Source organism: Tiliqua scincoides, chromosome 3, assembly GCF_035046505.1.
Source record: "Tiliqua scincoides isolate rTilSci1 chromosome 3, rTilSci1.hap2, whole genome shotgun sequence".
Classification (NCBI taxonomy): Eukaryota; Metazoa; Chordata; class Lepidosauria; order Squamata; family Scincidae; genus Tiliqua; species Tiliqua scincoides.
In genome coordinates, this window is record NC_089823.1 from 227,829,146 (window position 1) to 227,844,368 (window position 15,223).

Here is a 15,223-nt window from a genome sequence, read left to right on the forward strand (position 1 = left end):
TCCCTTGAAGCCTTGGTGGCTGACCTGGAGAAGCAGAAGTAGGCAGAGAAGGACCATGGGGAGACTTCAGGGGACAATCAGACTTCGTCCCAACCTCAGGCGTGCAGCTTCTCAGCTGCCCGGGTGGGAAGTCTTGGGGCTGGAGGACGTCATCCTGGAGAGGAGGGAAACAATCCCCTAGGGGGGACCCCTTCTCCAGGGGACAGGCCCATATCTGAACATACTCAGGATACTCCTCCGTGGGAGGGGGGTCGGGGGCTTCTTGTAGTGGGGGATTCGATTATTAGAAACATAGAGAGGGGGGTTTGCAACGGATGTGAGGACCGCATGGCGACTTGCCTGCCTGGTGCGAAGGTTGTGGACATCACTTCTCGTCTAGACAGGCTGGTAGACAGTGCTGGGGAGGAGGTAGTGGTTGTGGTGCATGTCGGCACCAACAACATGGGAAAGTGTAGCCGGGAGGTCCTGGAGGCCAAATTTAGGCTATTAGGTATGAAGCTGAAAGCCAGGACCTCAAAGGTAGCGTTCTCTGAAGTGCTACCTGTTCCATGCGCAGGGCCAGCTAGGCAGGCAGAGATCAGGGGTCTCAATGCATGGATGAGATGGTGGCATAGGGAGGAGGGGTTTAGATTTGTTAGGCACTGGGGAACGTTTTGGGACAAGCGGGGCCTGTACAAGAGGGACAGGCTTCACTTGAACCAGAATGGAACCAGAGTGCTGGCGCATAACATTAAAAAGGTGGCAGAGCAGCTTTTAAACTGATCCCTGGGGGAAGGCCAACAGGAGCCAAGGGGCATCCAGTCCGGGACTCCTCATCCCTATGGGATGAGGATGGGGAGGTTAGAGAACAACAAGACAAAGGCAGAGTAGGAGAAGAAATTGGGAATGGTAGCGTGTTGGGATGTGATAGACGGTTTGGCATAGTGAGAGGATGCGGAGACAAAGGAGTTAATAAGCAGCCCATCCTGGGGCATTCCATGTATAAATGCTTTTATGCAAATGCCCGGAGTCTCCGAGCAAAGATGGGAGAACTGAAATGTCTGGTGACAAGGGAAAACACTGACATAGTGGGCATAACGGAAACCTGGTGGAATGCAGAGAATCAGTGGGATACCGCAATCCCGGGCTATAAACTCTACAGGAGGGACAGGGAGGGGCGTGTTGGATGTGGGGTGGCCGTTTATGTTAAGGAAGGGATAGAATCCAGCAAAGCAGAGATTGAAGGTGGGTCTGACTCCACCGTAGAATCTCTATGGGTTAAATTACCAGGCCTGAGGAGCGACATAATACTGGGGGCGTACTGGGGGTCGTCCTCCAGACCAGAAATCGGAAGGGGACCTTGAAATGAGGATATAGATCAGGAGGGACAGGGTGTAATCATGGGGAACTTCAATTATCCTCATATTGACTGGGTCAATTTGTGTTCTGGTCATGAAAAGGTCATGGCCGGATCCCAAAGGATCTCCTCTATGGAGAACTCGTGCAAGGAAAGCGCCCTACAGGTAGACCACAGCTGCGATACAAGGACATCTGCAAGAGGGATCTGAAGACCTTAGGGATGGACCTCAACAAGTGGGAAACCCTGGCCTCTGAGCGGCCCGCTTGGAGGCAGGCTGTGCAGCATGGCCTTTCCCAGTTTGAAGAGACACTTTGCCAACAGTCTGAGGCTAAGAGGCAAAGAAGGAAGGCCCATAGCCAGGGAGACAGACCAGGGACAGACTGCACTTGCTCCCGGTGTGGAAGGGATTGTCACTCCCGGATTGGCCTTTTCAGCCACACTAGACGCTGTGCCAGAACCACATTTCAGAGCGCGATACCATAGTCTTTCGAGACTGAAGGTTGCCAATACAATAAAAAAAAGAGCAGTTACTCTGCTCACCAGAGTACAGGTTCCCTAAAAATGTTCCAGAGTACAGCCCACCAGAGGACAGGTGACTCTGGATTTAATATTGTGCGGTACTCAGGACCTGGTTAGAGATGTAAATGTTACGGAGCCGTTGGGGAACAGTGATCATGTTGCGATCCATTTTGACATGCACGTCGGGGGAAGAATACTGGGCCAATCTCTCACAAAAAACCTTGACTTCCGACGGGCGGACTTCCCTCAAATGAGGAGGCTGGTTAGAAGGCGATTGAAAGGGAAGGTAAAAAGAGTCCAATCTCTCCAGAGTGCATGGAGGCTGCTTAAAATAACAGTAATAGAGGCCCAGCAGAGATGTATACCACAAAGAAAGAAGGGCTCCACTAAATCCAGGACGGTGCCCGCATGGCTAACCAGCCAAGACAGAGAGGCTATAAAGGGCAAGGAAGCTTCCTTCTGTAAATGGAAGTCTTACCCTAATGAGGAGAATAATAAGGAACATAAACTGTGGCAAAGAAATGTAAGAAGGTGATACAGGAAGCAAAGAGAAACTATGAGGAATGCATGGCCAGCAACATTAAGGGGAATAATAAAAGCTTCTTCAAATATGTTAGAAGCAGGAAACCCACCAGAGAAGTGGTTGGCCCTCTGGATGGTGAGGGAGGGAAAGGGGAGATAAAAGGACACATAGAGATGGCAGAAAAATTAAATGAGTTCTTTGCATCTGTCTTCATGGCAGAAGACCTCTGGCAGATACCACTGCCTGAACGGTCCCTCCTGACCAAGGAATTAAGTCAGATAGAGGTTAAAAGAGAAGATGTTTCAGACCACATTGATAAATTAAAGATCAATAAGTCACCGGGCCCTGATGGCATCCACCCAAGAGTTATTAAGGAACTCTTATTAAGAACAGACAAAAGAAAATATTTATTTACTCAGCGTGTGGTTGGTCTGTGGAACTCCTTGCCACAGGAGGTAGTGATGGCATCTGGCCTGGATGCCTTTAAAAGGGGATTGGACAAGTTTCTGGAGGAAAAATCCATTATGGGTTACAAGCCATGATGCGTATGTGCAACCTCCTGATTTTAGAAATGGGCTATGTCAGAATGCCAGATGCAAAGGAGGGCACCAGGATGAGGTCTCTTGTTATGTGGTGTGTTCCCTGGGGCATTTGGTGGGCAGCTGTGAGATACAAGAAGCTGGACTAGATGGGCCTATGGCCTGATCCAGTGGGGCTGTTCTTAAAGTTGCTATCTAATGTAAGTAAGCATTAGATAATTTGATGATCAGTGTGAAAAGAAAAGAAAAAACAGTACTCCAAGATAAATTTCAACAGACTATGGACGCTTCCTGGGTGAGAGTTTTTTTAATCATTCTTCTAACAAACTTGTCAAGATTGCTGGTGCAGCGCTCTCTCTCTCTCTCTCTCTGTGTGTGTTGGGGGGGATTCCATTTCTTCTTTCACTTGAAATGAAAGTTGCTGTAATTATCTTGGCTTAGCAATATAAATGAGACTGCAGTCCACACTTACCTGGAAGCAAGTCCCATTGACTAAAATGGGACACACAAACACACACTGAAAATAAATAAATGCATGACAGCTTTAAATACAGTTCTGTTATGACTTTACTAGAAATAAAAGGTTGAACAAAAAGGGAATTTTTAGGGAACTAAAATTGACTAAATGGAACTTGCTTCTGAGTATGCATTCATAGGATTGGGCTTTGAGAGTCACTATAGACTATACTTCTGTATACTATAGTATACTGTAGTATACTCTCTCTCTCTCTCTCTCTCTCTATATATATATATATATATATATAGAGAGAGAGAGAGAGAGAGAGAGAGACTATCACATATATGAGAGACTATAGTTTCTTAATGTTTGTATGAAAGCTAAGGTCTGATAGTTTACATTAGATAGTCGACATTAGAGCTGGGCTTAAAACTATTTGCACATGAACGAAAATGAAGAATCAGACACTACTTGAATAAACAGCCACAACTTCATTGACGGGCAGCCCGATCCTCATCTACACAGGAACAGGCAGGCCAGCTGGCCTGCCGCATTCCCAGCGAAAAGCTGGGACTGGCTGCCACGCAGCTCAGAGTAAAGGGAATTAATTCCCCTTACCCCGTGTTGCAAAGCAGCTGCTCCAATGGGGCTACTTGGATCTGCACCACTGAAATTGGTGGTGTAGATCTGAGCAGCCTAGTATAAGGCTGGGCTGCTTGGGAGGTGGGGGTCAGGATCCGGTGCCAGATTCTGGTACTGCCCCCCCTCCCCGGCCTGGTCTGTCCACTGGACAGCCTACCATCCGCCCTCTCCCTGCCCTGGGATGTCCCTGTTCTGCCCTCCCCCCACCCTCTTCAAACCCCAGTGCCGGCCTAGGGAGGCCAACCTGACCTGACATGAAGGCTGTGGATTTGGTGGAGCATTGCCCCACTGGTCCCGCCTCCTTCCCTCCCCTGGCACGCCTCCCCCTGCCCTCTCCCTGCCTCCTCAACACTCCTAACCCCACCCTCTGTCCTCCTCCTGTCTTCCCGGAATGCCTCCTCCCCGCCTCCCCCCACGCCCCAGCTTTCCTCTCTGCTGCTCTGCGGTTTGTGTGACCACTGAGTGGCAATTATGCTCGCCAGGCGTTAGAGCTTGCAAACATGCCTTATGGCATGTTTGCAACAGTGCATGCCAGTGGTAAGCCAGCGTGCTGAGCTCAGGATTGGGCTCTTACTCTGCACTGGCTAAATAGCCAGCACAGAATCGAGTGGTCCCATTGTGGGGTTTCTTACCTTACCCAGAGAAAGGGGCCTAATGTCCCCTTCTCCAGAGGAGTGTTCAGAGCTGCCTGCCACTACCCAGCTTCCATAGGATGCTGTGACAACCATTTGGCACAGCTATAGCCCTGGGCATTGGGCAGCTCAGGACTGGGCTGTCAGTCCAATTTAACACAGTTAAGTTTACTGCTGAGTAAACCAGTAAAGGTTTGTGCTGTGACTTGACCAATTATTAACTGTAGGCCACTCTCTGGCATTAGGTCTTTGGATAGGGGGAGCAAGGGGCAAAATCTCTGTTGGTTTTAGAAGCTACAGAGTATCCTGCAGTTTTATGAACCAATTGCTTATCTGATTCAATAACACTTGGAATAATATTTTTTTTAGATCTAGATCAGGGGTGCTCAATAGGTGGATCGCGATCTACCCGTAGATCGCGAGGCAAAATGAGTAGATCGCGGAGTGCCGACCCCCCCCTTCAGGTGCCTCTGGGAGGAAACGCCGGGAGTAAGGCCCATTGTACTCAATGGGGCTTACTCCCAGGTAAGTGTGGCTAGGATTGCAGCCTCACAGCCTAATCCTAGGCATGTCTACTCAGGAGTAAGTCCTGTTATACTCAGTGGGGCTCAAGGTACACCAACATACATTGTACACATAAAAGTTATATGTTATGATGGCGCGAACATTGTAAAAAAAAACTGGTAGATCTCCGGGCCTTGCTGGGTTTCAAAGTAGCTCTCGAGCCAAAAAAGTGTGAGCACCCCTGATCTAGATCTTTAATTTGCTTTTTCAAATATTGGTAAACTACATAATTATCTTGTTAAATGGTCATGAGCTGCCCCTGTAGGTTTCTCCTGAACTTGATTGAAACTTGGAGACGAAAAAAAATCAGTTATGCGAATCTGCTATAGGTGAACAATTCAACTGGGGTGACACTGTATATCCTACGCTTCAGTTCTATGACTCAAGCAAGCTTCATGAAAAAGCCACTTGAAGTGCTCTAGATCTGAACTGTTTACAAAGCAGACCGTGAAAATCTTTCATAGCAATGGATCCCCCCACTCAGCCCGAGCACATCCTTTGCCTCCGAATACTGCATGAAAATAGCTTCTCATTTTTTTGGTAGATTAACAAGATGTCCCCGGGATCTATTAACATGTCATGCGGCATTATTTTCCTTCATTGGTTGACACAGCTTAACTCTCTCTTATCATATTGCCTCGCTATATTCTATTGACAGAAGCTCCAGAGTGTGTTTGTATTTTGCTTCAACCCATACCCTACTGCGATGCCCTTCCAGAAACCCAGGATTGCTTGGGCTTCCACCATCTCTATCAAGTGTGATTTACTTGGTGTGCCTGAAAGGTTTGTGGGCAGAAAATGAAGGAAGGTGAAAGCAGAACAATAAAATATGCTACTACCATGCTCTCCAGCCCTTTCCGCTCTGATAGGAGGTCCACTGGCATTTGGGAGGGCAAAATGCTAAGTTCCTTCAAGAACCTGTGGTGTACAGCGGCCCCTCCTCTTTGCCTTCAATGCTAGTGGTGGCTGTAAAAAGCACAAGCTTTTGCAGCCCCAACTGGCTCTGAAAGTGAGGAGGGGGGCTGCTTTACACCAGCAGCCCTGGAGGACTTCCCCAGGCCTCCCAATGCCTTATAAGGCATTTTAAAAAGTCACTTCCAGTTCCCCCATGAAACTAGAAGTTGCCTTTTTTTAAGCTTTAGAGCTCAGTCTGAGTTTGGCAAAAACCAAGGATAGATTTCCTTGGCCTCTGCTGAGTTCAGAGGCCCCTCTGTATGTGAGGGGAGCACAGCTTTCCAGTGAACACCCAGACCACTGGGACAGGCGTTCACATGTATCTGCCGTTTCAGGTATCCGCAGAGGAAGGGGGTTCCAGAATGCAACCCCACAGATAAGGGGGCACACCTGTTCCAAAAACATGCCTGATCTTGTCTGATCTCGGAAGCTAAGCAGGGTCAGGCCTGGTTAGTACTTGGATGGGAGACCACCTGGGAATACTGGGTGCTGTAGGCTTCTACCATAGTCTTTCGAGACTGAAGGTTGCCAACCAGCAGAAATAGTGAAATGCAAACATCAACCCCTTCTTCACACATAAACACACCCAATTTCTTTTTTGGATATATGATCAGTGCTCAGATTATGGGAGAAAGGGTAGGGACTAGGGTGGAGGCCCTTAATGAAATCTATAAGTTGCAACCCCTAAGCTCTCAGTTATAGCCAAAACATTCCCCCCTGTAGTCCTCGAAGGCAGTGTTTCTCAACCAGTGCTACGTGTACCACCAGTGGTATTTGAGGTGATTTCCAGTGGTACTCACAGGATCCCTGATCCCTACCAACTGGCAGCAAGACCAGCAGCGATATGCAACAAGCAGTGGTAAGAGGGTAGGCTCCAGCTTGTGTTTTTCATGTGCTCAGAAAAGCCCCCCCCCCATCCACCCTGAGCCTCTTACTGGTGTTTGTCAGGTTGTGTCTGCCCTCCCAATTCAGCAGTAACTGGTGATTACAATATTACCAGTTACATCTGGTGGTACTTCCAATAGGGGGACGATATGAAATGGTACAGCAGGGGACAAATGTTGAGAAACACTGAACTAAGCCATTATAAAAAAGTAAAAGGGTGATCCCCCTCTGCCCCCTTCCCCATGGAATTCAAACACTGTGTCTGGGAGATTTTAATTATAAACTGAGTTCAGAACCAGTCTTGGCTGAAAAGCTGGGTATAAATAAACATTAAAGATATGGGAGGCTTCTCCTCTTTTGGCTTGGTCAACCGAGAAACACTTTGTCCACACATGTCAAGGTAGGAACTTTCCACTACAATTCAATTTCCTGGACCAGACATCCACTCTGCCTCCCATCAACTCAGGACCTTAAAATATGGTTAGGCTTCTGACAGATCACAGAAATGGCCGGTGGGTTTTTCCCTCCCCCCATTTATCTCTCTCTCTCACTTAATATCTTAGACTACTGCTCTATACTGCAACTAATTTTTCATAAGTTTCCTTTTTTTATTTCAGCCTTTCATTTTCACCTAGAAAAGAATATTCCCTTTTGCACGTACAATGGAGATAATTAATTAGTCAGCTGCCTATTTTAGAGAGAACAATAGCTTTTGCTAAAAATAGGCAACTATGGGTGAGCACAGGAAATTGCAAAAAAAAAAAACCTAAAAACTTCACATTTGCCATCTAGAAATCTCAAGTAAGAGAATGGGCAAAGCTGTTTCGCAAAGCAGGTCTACAACTTAAAACCCTTAATTGATGCAGGGGTTACGTTTGGGTGAAAATGGCCTCTTGTAGTGAAGTATTATTGACCTCCTCACATCTCTGATTGCCAGCTTTGTTCCTGAAGTGAAGACATTGGCCTTTTTTTTTTAACCCCCCCCCCAGCAGCTTTGTTTTCCAGACTTTTCTTGGCGTAAAGCAATTGTGCTCCCTTCATGGATCTCTGCCTTGCTGTGGCAAAGAGGCTTGAATAACTCAGTGATGTCATGACCAGAAGTGACAACATGAAGCTGCAAAATTTTTAACAAACCTCGGCTGCAATCCTACCCACACTTACCCAGGATTAAGTCCCATTGGTAAAAATTTACTATTATTTACATCATTGCCTGGTAAAAAATAGAGAGCTGTAACATTTCTCCAGATGCAGTCACGTACCATGGCAGCATCAAGTCTAATATATTAAAAATAAAATATTGAAATGAATGGGAACCCACCTGAAATTGGCTCGCGACCCACCTAGTGCGTCTCAAACCACAGTTTGAGAAACACTGCTTTAGTGCACACATACACACCAACAGAGCCAGAGTTGCCCCCCAAAAGAAACAGACTTCTGTGCCTGCATCTCTTTACTAGATCCTGTCATATAAGTGCAAATGAATAATTTTAAAAGCCTTTTAAAAAGCCCTGCACCCAGCAACCACAGTTGTGCATATGGTGATCTATAGTGGCTGATCTATGCACACACAATTTGACCGCTAAGGGTATATGGAATGGATTCCACCCAGGTGACTTTCGTCCACCTACTCTGATGGAGGTGGGAACAGCTGTGTGAAAACGTTCATAATTTACATAATGCCATCTCAGTAAAGGGTGGAACGAGGAGAATGTGAGAAATTGCCTAATAAAGATTCTCAGTTTTCTTTAGAAAAAATCTTTCTAGCCTTCCTGCTTGTGGAGCAAAATCTGAACGTGCACTATCCCTGTAAAAAAAGAAGAAGAAGAATTAGGTAACATCTTGATGGTGCATCCAATGATCATTCCCGAATCCCGAATCATCACTCCCCAATCGTTCTTTTCAGCCACACTAGACACTGTTCCAGAACCACCATTCAGAGCACGATACCATAGTCTTTCGAGACTGAAGGTTGCCAAAACTCATCCAATGATATATAGTGAAAGGGGCTCCTTTCACTATTTCTTTACCCAGCGTGTAATTAGTCTGTGGAACTACTTGCCACTGGATGTGGTGAGGGCATATGGCCTAGATGCCTCTACAAGGGGACTGGACAAATTTCTGGAGGAAATGCCCATCGCAGGATACAAGTCATGATGGGCAGGTACAACCTCCTTATTTTAGAAGTAGGCTACCACAGAATGCCAGACGCAAGGCAGGGCACTAGGATGCAGATATCTTGTTGTCTTGTGTGCTTCCTGAGGCATCTGTTGGGCCACTGTGAGATACAGGAGGCTGGACTAGATGGGCCTTTGCCCTGATCCAGCAGGACTCTTTGCATGTTCTCATAATCCTTCAATCAATGCTTAGGTGCTCTGTTTTGCTGGTGCTCCTGTTTTGTTCCACATGCACCACAAGATTGTTCAGGGTTGGTGATGTCAGGATGGGAAAAAGTACTTGTAACAGCTCACCGTGTGTCTTCTCCAGGCCCTTCAGCTGGGGTGCTAAGAATAGTAGTACCAGCCTGTACTGCTTTCAAAGGCTGAAGATACGCAGTTCCTCTCTGTTCATTTTTCAGACAATGTACTATACGCTAATGAAGACATCTCCGGAAAGTCACACAGCAGAGGCCTTCCGTAGTTGTAGCCTGCTTGTGGATTTGAGGACAGGTTCATTGAATAAAATGAGAATTAAAAGATTGGAGGAACATCTTTTGAATAGTATTCTCATGTGTGAAGATCAGCAGGTGGTAGCGTCTATTTTCCAAGAAAAGGCCAGGCGGAAAAGGGGAAAAAGTGTCCAAGTTATTGTAGAAAAGCTGCTAAAATAACACCATCTTGCAGAGAACTGGAATGAACTAATCACGATATGATTACTACTCACTAACTTGACATTATTAGTGCCCCACGGTGTGTCTATGGATAGTTGTTGCCTCTAGAAATCACAACAGAATTTGTGCTATGCTTGGAAATTACTTGAATACATCACAGGACAATTTTTCATTGACCAGGAAGTAACACCAACATGTAAACAACAGCCTCAGCTGTAAATTAGAACAAGACCAGGCTTGCTATATTCAACTATTCCTCACTTAATTCTGATTTAACCAAGACAATATTCCGCATAATATTCTGTTTCTTTTAACGCATTCAGATTGAAGTCAGGACAGTTCCAGCCAATCGCTTTCCCCTAAACCGGACCTTTTTATTGCTGCCCTGTGATTGGGAGTTCACATTCAGTTTTCAGATACTGAAAGAGGGTGCTAACCATCCTACCTTTCCCCGAGTAGTGGAAAATTCAACGTTATATATTTCATTTTCTACCTGTGTATTGTTTGTGCCAAAGCACTCAATGCGGTTTGCAGAGACAAATAATGGCTGGCACTTGAATAGGCATGACACAAAAAATGAAAAGGGGTGGGTGTATTAGAATCATGGTAGATATTGTGAGGGGATAGGATGTAGTGTCTGCAGTAACCCATTGAATCTGGGAACATGGGGTTAAAGCCTGGGCTTTCAGCAATGGGTGTGCTGCACTAGAGGTGGCCAGGTCATTATGGGGATAAAAGCAGCACCTGGAGCAGTGTTTGTGGGTTGTGGTTGCAGAGAGAGTGGAGAAGGGAAGAAGAGACTTGCTAGCTTATTGGACTGACTTTCTGGCTTACTGACTAATGGACTGACTCATGGACATGTTAACAGACTGGCTGTTTAATGGATCTGTGAATTGATTGATTGATTGATTGATTGATTGATTGATTGATTGGCAACTGACCAATGGACTGGTGGACATAAAATGAACTGGTGGACTGACCCACGGACTAGCTAACTGACTATCCAACTGACTAAAGAACTGACTGCAAGACACGGTAACTACAGAGACTGCTAAGTGGTGAAGAACTGACAGGGAGCTGCTGCACCTGGAATTGCTGCTGTCTTAGGAACTGGGAGGAGGGACTCTGCAGCCCCATAAACAAGCTATCTATTTTACTGGTGCTGGGGTACAGTCATAATTTTTGCATACTGCAAGAGCTAGCTATGGTTATGCTGGCGGAATTAATAGCTTTAAAGTGGGCATAAGTTCTCTAGGCCAACTTAGAACAGGAATTTGGCAAGACATTGGGGAAGAAAGATGAAAATCACATCAGCGCATTCAGGTATCACAGTGTAAAACTGTATGGGAAAAGGGTGAGCCAGATGACAGCTAGTTCCAGCCAGGCCAATGGAAGAGGAGGTACTGTTTCATTTCTTGCCCTGAATCAGCCAGGTGAAGTGACTGCAGAAGGGACAATTCTAGGATGTTGTTGTTGGCAACCTTCAGTCTTGGAAGACTATGGTATCACGCTCTGGATGGTGGTTCTGGAACAGCGTCTAGTGTGGCTGAAAAGGTCGATTCAGGAGTGACAATCCCTTCCACACCAGGAGCAAGTGCAGTCTGTCCCTGGTCTGTCTCCCTGGCTATGGGCCTTCCTTCTTTGCCTCTTTGCCTCAGACTGTTGACCAAGTGTCTCTTCAAACTGGGAAAGGCCATGCTGCACAGCCAGCCTCCAAGTGGGCCGCTCAGAGGCCAGGGTTTCCCACCTGTTGAGGTCCACTCCTAAGGCCTTCAGATCCCTCTTGCAGATGTCCTTGTATCGCAGCTGTGGCCTACCTGTAGGGCGCTTTCCTTGCACGAGTTCTCCATAGAGGAGATCCTTTGGGATCTGGCCATCATCCATTCTCACAACATGACTTGCATATAATATTATACATGTGATGTATAGGGGAATGTTCTTTTTCCTCTCACACAGCACCAGAACCAGGGGACATCCACTAAAATTGAGTTCTGGGAGAGTTAGAAAAAATTTACTTAGCATTTAATTGAACTGTGGAATTCCTTGGCACAAGATGTAGTAATGGCATCTGGCCTTGATGCCTTTAAAAGGGGATTGGACAGATTTCAACATAGTCCAAAGTCCAACATAGGTTACAAGCCATGATGGGTATGTGTAACCTCCTGGTTTTAGAAATAGGTTGCCTCAGAATGCCCAGTGCAAGGGAAGGGAGTGACAACAGGATGTAGGGGCAAAGCAATCCTGTTTTGATTGCTCTCTGGGAAGGGGAGCAATCGGATCAGGACCACAGTGGGCCCCTGCTGCTCCTTTCTCAAGCTCCAGCACTGTGAGTGCTTGCAGCAGCAACAGTGGCGCAAGAGGGGGCTCACTGATCAAAGCAGCCACCAAGCCTGACCTCATGGGTGGGCCTGCCCTTTCTTCGACCATACTGTTGGCTGGGTTTTTCCCTGTATGCATTCCCTCATAGCTTGGTAGGGGGAAAGTTAAACAGAATTCTTTTGAGGCAGGAATTGAAAGTCCTACAAGACTGAGCTCTCCAATCTTTCCGATTATGTAGTAATGAACCAGACTTCCACAAATCTGCATGTTCAGAAAATAAGGCGTAGTGCACATGCAGACAGCCCCAGGTTCAAGTCCCAGGATCTCCAGCTTGAAACCCTGGAGAGTCACTAAAGACAACATACTGACCTAGATGGCCAAAGCGGCCTGACTCCAGGCAGCTTCATATTTTCATATTTGTCCATCTTCTCTTCCTGAACTGCTTTGCCATCACTGTGGTATGAATGGTAACCTGGCAACGCTTACTAATTGCAGTGATTGACTCAGAGGGATTATAAAGATGAGTTTCAGCCTGTGTAGAGCTGTCCATTTTTTCTGGCACATTAAGTTGGTCTGTGAAGCAGCCCTGGCCTTGAGCCAACTTTGTCTAAACTGCCATGATGTTGTATATTTAAAGTTCTGACAGACATTTGAGGCATGATGCACAGGATAAAGATCAAAGGAGGCCCAAGATCATCCCCTAGATGGATAGAAGATGAAAGAGCTTCTGGCTGTCACTGTTTTCCTTTCTCAGCTGAAATGAAATCATCTGAACTCTACCGTACCCCTTCTTGTGACTGGGACTGGTGGGAACATCCCTGACTCAGGGCTGATCTCGCAGGCTCACCCCTCGCTAAGACATTCCTGAATTCCAACACAAAATGCCACACAAATGACATTCAGCAAACAAAGGATCTATGGAGCACTTTTTGGGTGGGTCAAAATATCCACCATTAGAAAACACAGAATGACACAGAGAGAACAGGCAACATCCCACTGAAAGGAAGAAAGCACACATAAAACATTGCAATTTTATCACAACAAGCATTTCACCTTCTGTGGGAATCCTGAATATCAGCACTGTGAATGCATTTCGATAGCATTGTTTTGCTTACTGTGGGTGGACAGAGACATGCACATGTAACAGTTGTGAAGACACCACTTTTCCACTGAAAAGCACATATCTAAACAGAATAAATCCCACTGGGGGCATGAATGCATGTCGGTAATTGAAATTGGCTTTAAATTGCATCATACTTCCAACTAACACATATTTAAACGGTTTAAACCATGTTTAAACATGGATTCAGGTTAGTTTAAAACATCATCATTTGTTGCCCTGTTTATCACACTTCTAAGCAGTATAAACTCCATTGGGAGACGGTGATATAACTTATGATATGAAGTTATAAACATATGAAGCTGCCTTATACTGGGTCAGGTTATTGGTGCATTCTACTGAGTATATGCTGGCCAGCAGAGCTTTTCTAGTCATTTGAGACAGGTGTCATTCTCAGTTTTTGTCCTAAAACACCTACCTTATATGTAGAAGTTCTCATGTTTATTCTTCAGCATCTGCAGCTAGAAAAGGTTTCAACAGACAGGACTGGGCCTGTGATCCAGGAGAGCCCCTGCCAACGTAGAGCAGGTACCAGGGATTGAAGCTGGTATCTCAGAGGAACTGAAAATACTTCCTTGAAAATACCAGGCATGAAATGTAGCCCTTTCTGCATGTGCTCATCCCAGAGGTGTAATGCACTGCCCCAGCACCAAGGGCAGTGATGTCATGTGACGTCATATCTCGTGATGTCACTTCTGAGTTCGCTCTCTTGGAGGAGGGGCCCAAAACCACTGTACCAGCTTTATGCCTCTTGCCCTTCTCCTATGGTGGGTCTCCTTCAAGGGAGTCACCACAGGAGAAGGAATGGGAGGTGTGAAGCTGCTAGCACCTTCCCCGTAACTAAGGCAGAGCCTGGTGTTAGTTATGTGCCCCCTTGGCATAGTGTCCATAGGTGCCTCTCAGGCTCCACCCTAGTTACACCTCTGGCTTTACTACTGAGTAATATCCCCATCCTCAAATTTAGTGTAAGGAGGATTTGGGAAGGAACTCATTCTACCATGTCCTGCCAAATCAGATATGCTTCCACATTTGATTCCAGTTCTTTTTTTTCTCTTTTCTTTCTTGTGGCTGTGATATATCCAGAACAGTCATCTTCAAAAGCAGGTATGTAGTAGTCTCATCAGAACCTATAAACTGCTTATATTTGCAACATCTCTATTTACCTAACTAGGTCTCATCTCCACAGGTTCTGTATTTAATAGGGTAGCATACAGATCCAACTTTTTCCCATGGCAAATATATAAGCGGTATAGAGGACAAACAAGCACATCAAAACAGCCTTACTTTTCAGCAAGGACACCATTTGGGTGCTCAGATTTTGTTGATACTCTATTTCCATTTCAAAGAGATGCTACATTTCAATGCGACAAAATAATCCCTAATTAGGACCCCCTATAAAGTTTTCTAACACATTTCTCCCTCATTTAATAGCAATAAAGTGTCATCTTTTAACTTAAGCTTGCAGTCTGAAGCAGGTTGCAAAACTTCCCTTCTTTGTGCCAACTTTCATAAGTGTACCAGTGACCTCTGCAACTTGGAGTCATCTTCATGCTTCCTTCATACTATCCAAGGGAATTTGTCTAAAAATATTTCCTCCATTCCCAAATCTTCCTCTAATGATTCTGTTATTCTAATGAAGCGATTAGGTCTCCTTATCCCTGCTGTGGATGCTATTAAACGAAGTGCAAATACTTAGCCTGCTGGGACTACCCTCCAGGCAACACTCAAATGACCTCTCTCATGAGTCCACTTGTCACCAGTTGACATTCTCTGCCCTTGGTAATATCACTGTAAGTTTTAAAAGCAGGCCAGCTGCACAACAGGTTATCCACAAAGTCAGACAAAGCCCACCAAACCATGTATGGTTCTCCACCTTCTCTTTTCTGGCCAGCCCAGGGCTGCA